We start from the raw sequence: 6,351 nt of genomic DNA, 5'->3' as shown, positions 1-6,351 counted from the left end.
CAGTGCTTGATCTCTGAAGTGTTGTTATGGTTTGTAGAGCAAATAAAAATGTTCAATGAAACTTTCATGAATGAAATTCTGTACCCCAAATACTCTCTTTGAAGACAGTTTTGCAGAAATACAAGTTTTTGCTCTATGGGAAAAAACAACCCAAACCGTTTTCAGCATCAGAGCTAAAGGAGATATTTATTTGTTGCACCTATAATTTACATATCTATAATTGTTTTACTATATTTGTCCAATTTCCTTTCTCTGTTTGCCAGGAAAGGCCTCCCTGTTACAAATACACCCAACTCCCTCTGCTCTTAGCTAATCTGTGTCTCCAACAAGGTTTAATTTCTGGGACCAGATTGACGAAGAAATGGGACATCAGGTTTAAAGCTGTAAAAAGAGGTGTTTAGTAAGGTTTCCTCCTACCTATAGCAGAGATTCTTCATCATCTGTGAAAGTCATTCAGGCTCTGTGAGGGTTCCTAGAATTATCTGTACAGAAGAAAACAATTGTAAAGGTCTTATTGTGGTGGAGCACTGAAGCACATGATTTACTCTCAGGCTGCAAGCAGTCCCATTGATTTCAGAAACCAGTGACATGCAGAAGGTTAAACATGTGCTTTGCTGGGCTGGGGCCAAACTTGGTATCATTCTTCTACATAGTTCACAAAAACTTCTGTTATTACCAAAAAAAAAAAAAAAAAAAAAAAAAAAAAAAAAAAAAAAAAAGGCAAAACCAGCAACAAATCATTATAAAGATTTGTTGTATTTTGAGTCAGGACATAAAAGAACCAATTCTGGCTCAAAAATAAGCCAGTTATTTTTGAAAACACAGTAGGACTTTTTGGCTCTGTTGCTGCTGTAAGCACAGCAGGGCCCCTGTGGCCCATCCCTTGCACGGCCAGACAAGTACTGTGGTGATATTAACTTTCCTTCCCAGGCAGCCTCCTCAGTGGGATTTACCCTTCAGAGGACACTTGGAGAAAAATCTCCAAGCACATGGAGCTGCACTGTCAAATACAGACTGGAGATTTTAAAGGCATCACAGTTGACTTTGGATTCTGAGCAGGTGCAATTGAGCGTCTTCCACGAAATTTTTGTTAAACTCAGGTTTGAGGAAAATGTTATTTCTGAGTTGTTTATTCTCACTACATTTTCAGAGGAAAGTTGTTTCATGCCAATGGAATGATATGCCATATATTTAATGTGTGGAACTTTGAGGTTTTCTACAAAATAAAAATTCTAGTTCTGGGTGAGTTAATAGAACTTATGCTTTGACTGGAAAGAAACCACCAACTTCTAAAAGTATAAACTTAATCTATAAAAAGGAAAATTAAGTAAGGTAATGAGCTGTCTTTGTTTATCCCTTTAATTTCTCTTTCAGTGTAATCTTTTACCTTGAATATAACTCATGAGCACTAATAGTCTTTATAGTTAATTCACCATCTTTAATTTCTTTTGTATTGATTTTGGTGAGATTTCAGTCTCCCATACTGACTCATTCCTAACTTCTATGAGGATGTGAAAGGAAAAGTATAATATATATAAGATCAAGAGACATTTTCATTCTGTACTTCACTGCTGTGCATTCATCAGATCTATGTCAGCAATACTTGGGCAGTATGAGACTCTTCTGAGAAACCAAAGAGGGCGACTTCACTGATTCCCCCCTGTGCTCTCTTCCCTTTACTGAGAAATTAATGTCATGTAACTACCTACACACAGTAACCATGCCAGCTTTGGCCAGGATTTTGGACAATTTGCTGCTTCTCTTCTGTAATAAGAACAAACCTCTTGTTCAGTGTGGTACTTGGAGAGGTATTTCAGGCTGTGAAAAACCTTTGAGAGGGCTATCCCCAAAAAAAGGGATCTGGTTGATGGAGTGATGCAGTCACTCCCTCAGCTGTTTTTCTTGCTATACTGGGCAAGTGAATTAAGAGCATTTGTAAATGAAGTTACTAAGGAATGGCTCTTCTGAAACAACAGCATGGAGTGATGTCCATGCTGGCACTCAGGGGCTGAGAAGACTCATTTCTGGTGAGAATCACACGTGTCTGAGCTTGTCAAAGGCTTGTTTCCATAACATGAAAGCTCTGGGTGAATGCCAGAACACTGCCAATTTTGGAAGAGCCTCCCTTCTACTGGCTTTGATTTTCTCATTGGATAACAACTTCCAGTGTCGTATCCAGTTAATACAGGGATGGAGAAAAACACAAGGGGTGAGAAAACATTCAAAGGGCCCTTGTTGAATTTTTTCATTATGGAAAAGGGAAAAAAAATCCATGTCTGAGATTTCCAAATCTATGAAATAAAGAAAAAGAGTTCTGAAAGTTTTGGGCATATTTGCATTCACACACTTAGAGTTTTATTCATGTCCTCATAAATAAGTTATCTTTAACTGCAACCAAAAAAGGATCTTGTACAGTTTAGTACCCCTTTATGGTTGACATTGATTTAAAACACTCCATAAGGGGCACAGTACTGCAGTATCAATTAAAAGTAAATGCAGTCATGAAAGTTACATGAAGTACTGTCTGCAAGAGCCTGGCAGACACTGTTCTTCATACAGCAACTTGCCACCTTAGCTAGACAGAATAAACAGATGTAGTTATAGATGGAGTTTTTTTCATATTAATCAGTGGCCTTGTGACAGGAAAGCAGAAGTCCCTGACCAAACCAAGTCTTCACAGATAAAAATCTTATGCAATTTTAAGAGGATTTTAACTTTATTTGTTGAAAAGTTCAGTCCTCTCTTCCAGAAGAACCCCCAGACAGGTAGTCTGGCTCTAAGGTCTCACCAGAGCAAGTTCCTAAAACATTATTGTTAATCACTACACTTGTGATGTAGTGATCAGAAAATCAACAGAAACAAAACAAAATCCAAACCAACATTAGTGTTCCTCTCTACTAGTTCCAACCTCTTCTGCTTACAACCTTAACTATAAATAGAGATGAGTGTAAATCAGGCCAGGTGTTAGATGGGAAGCATTGTATAATCCTCTGTGGGGAAGAGCACTCATGAGGAGTTTTCTCTTGCCCCTGAAGGAAAAGCCAGCTTTGGTGAGCTCAGGAGCTGCACTAATTTGTCATTCCAGCACAATGCTCAAAGGGTAGGAAACAGGGACTGTTTCTATTCTAGGCCAGCTGACCACAAGGAAATTCCCATGGTATAGACCAGGGTGCATTTTTAACCACAGGATTTTTTTTTCTAGAACCCTCCCCAATAATGTAGCAATATGAAACCCATTACAAGTTCTTTGAGCAACAGTAGCTTGTCTTCTTCCTGTTGCCCAAAGGGCTGCCTGTGTGAGAAAAGGACATTGCTTGTTGTCATAATTAACCACAGGGGCCTCCTGTGGCCCCTGCAACCCTGATTTTTGTGTATATATTAACATTTGAATGAAACAGGAAATCTATATTAGATAATGCAAGAGATTGCCACCAGTTTTTGAAAGATGAGCTTTTGGAATTTATGTACTCCTTTTTTTGTTTGTTTGTTTGTTTCCCTAATCTAAGGTCTTATCTGTGCAGAGAGTGGAGACCAATTTCCATAATTTCTGTGCAGATGCTTCTTTGCCCAATCTTTTGAACCAGTATGTATGTTTTAGAGATATGATTTTTTTATTTTTACTTCCCAGATAAGATTTTATTCATTAATAAAATCTTTCTTTTTGTTCCTCCAATGGTAGATTAAAGAGAAAGCTGAATTTTTGAAGAATTAATGTTGGTTAACATGGATATCATTCCCTGCCTACTCATCGAGCTCTGATCTGCCAACATTTCTATTGACCTTTCATCGTGACTGTTTCAACCATTTCTGAGAACAGAAGAGAATCTGCGAAATGCCAGTTTGTCGGCAAGATGTTTATTTATACAGTCATATGTCGGGTTTTTTTGGGTTTTATTTGTTTGTTTGTTTTCTTGCTATTTTTCAACTTGACAAAACAGTTATAGCTGTGTTACTCTATCAGTTTGACATAGCTTTCTCCAATGATATATAGTCTAAGTTTTGGACATTTTTTGACAGGAATGGCAGCTTTTGTCCAGACAAGCACTGGCCAAACAGACCTGGCTGTAAATAACAAACTAAAGTATTGTGTTGTGTCACCAAACGACAGAATTGCTCCTCTTATATTTATAATTATGTGGTTGTGTTGTCAAAATTCTCTAATTACTTTAGATAATTATCTATTAAAAAAAAAAATAAAATTGTAATGGTTCATACCAATCTGATTTGGGGGAAATACTTCATTCCCCTCACATGTGAGGCTTGATTTAGTGTGAGGAAGACACCCCAGCTGGGTACTCTGGTAGAGTAAGAGCAGCAGCTCCAATCATGTTCAGTCATCAGAGCTCTAAGGAAAGCAAATTGTACCTCAAAAGGGAAACTGTATTTTCCCCTGCACTGCAGGCAACCAGCAGACCACCTCAGAATGGGATTCATATACTGTGTCAGAGAGAAACAGTCAACAAACAGTCCTTTCAGTCCACATCCCCCCCTATCTACAACAACAAGCTGTGTAGCCAGGAACTCATATTACAATTTATTTTTAATACCAGGTTTATCTTGATTTCAGGCATAGAGTTCTTTCCAGAAATTATATTAAACTTGCATTTTTTAACCAAGCGGCATATATACAGAAATAATTTCTTCTCCCCTTGAGATTTTTGTACTTTATTTGAGTGATGCATTATAAAGCCAAAGAAGAAGGTGGGCTGAGGACTTTTAAGGGGTTTTTGGGTTCAGGGGATTTTTTTTTTTTTTTTTTTTAATTGGAAAGAAGAGAAAGGCTGATGGTTTTGGCATTTAAAATAAGAATTTGATTTTGGGGAAGAGTAGTCCCAAAAGAAATCTCATATAGGCAAGCTTAAACCACATCAAGAATGTTGAAATGCTCTAGATAATCTTTTTTCCCCCATCTTGATCAAGTAAAATCATCATTTTGTGTATGTGCACATTGGGTGAGAGAAGAAGCAGCTCTTTACTTAGTATTAATATATTTGCAGCATGTGGTGTCTTTATTTCACCTGCCCAAATGAGCATTAAAAAATAGAAATATTTTCTATTAGCTATACATCTACTATGATAGAATGATAATGTGGTATATTTTTTAAAAGACTGAGTTTAACAGATTAATAAAAAGAGTTTCTGGGTAAATCACGGATTACAAAGAGTTACTATAAATGTGGGATACTTTTCTTAAGGAGCAGTTATGAAGTGATGCTCTGGGATTCTTAAATTAGTCTTGTGCTTACTGATGTTTGAAGATCCAGCATGAGTTTTGTGATCAGCTGAAGGACTGGTGCAGCACAGATCAAACCACATATTTTATAGTCTGGTGTTCAGTAGATCCAAATTTGTGAACAGGTACTTAAATTTTCTATGATTCCAGTATTATCCTGAAAAAAACAATGCTGATGAAATAAAAATACTTTTGTAGTAGTAATGGCGCTAGAAATAGAAGAAATATTTAGAAGTAGTGACAATATTGTTGTTTAGGTCCATGTAGAACAAACAGATAGGAGTGATCTGTGGTGCTGGAGATTTTATATTTTCTGCTGAGCAGCCTTCCATGAATGGTGATTCTGATGGTCAAAGTAGGTAATTCATAGCACAGTACAGATTTAAACTTTGTTATGATATGAATTTATCTGGATGATTGTACCTCTGCTGGAATACAGTTTTATTTACAGTCCAAGTTTGTCTGTTTGCTTTCAGCTTGGCACAATTAATTAAAAAGTGTTGTGAATATAAAAGAAGCAGCAAGTCCAACTGTCAGTTGAAGTGAGCTATCAAATTAATGCCATATGACAACAACAGTTGTGTAAATTTGACCTGATCTGCCTCTGAAGTAGTTTATGCCAAAAATACTTTAATCCAGGCACATACCGACCATTTTTATCAAGCCCACAAGCAATTTATCCTCAAGTCTTAGTGCAGAAAAATTATTTGGAATGAATAGGAAGTTTTTCTCAATAAAGAGTCTAGTTTTGGCTGCCAAACCAGCCATCTCCAGAATCCAATTTTTTACACTCAGTATAATATATTATCATATCCCTCTACTGCTGATATCAGTAATGTTAGGGATGGCCCCTAATTTCCTTCTCTCTTATTAGGAGTAGGGAATATTTGTAATTGTTTTGCACAGATACAAATTTGTGATCATGCATCAACTTGCAGTGAAAGTGCATTAATTCTTGGGCCAAAATTCTCATTTAAAAGCAAAATGGTTCTAAATTATTTTTTAAGTGACATTTCCATGTGTCTCTCAGAATACTTGATTCCTAGTAAGGGAAAACATTTTTAATGGAGCGGAATGAGTGTCATTTGTGCAGTTTTTTCATGGAAACTAAAAAACTA

This window comes from Zosterops lateralis (genome assembly GCF_965231275.1).
Source record: "Zosterops lateralis genome assembly, chromosome: 12".
NCBI lineage: Eukaryota > Metazoa > Chordata > Aves > Passeriformes > Zosteropidae > Zosterops > Zosterops lateralis.
Note: the sequence above shows the minus strand (reverse complement) of the source record.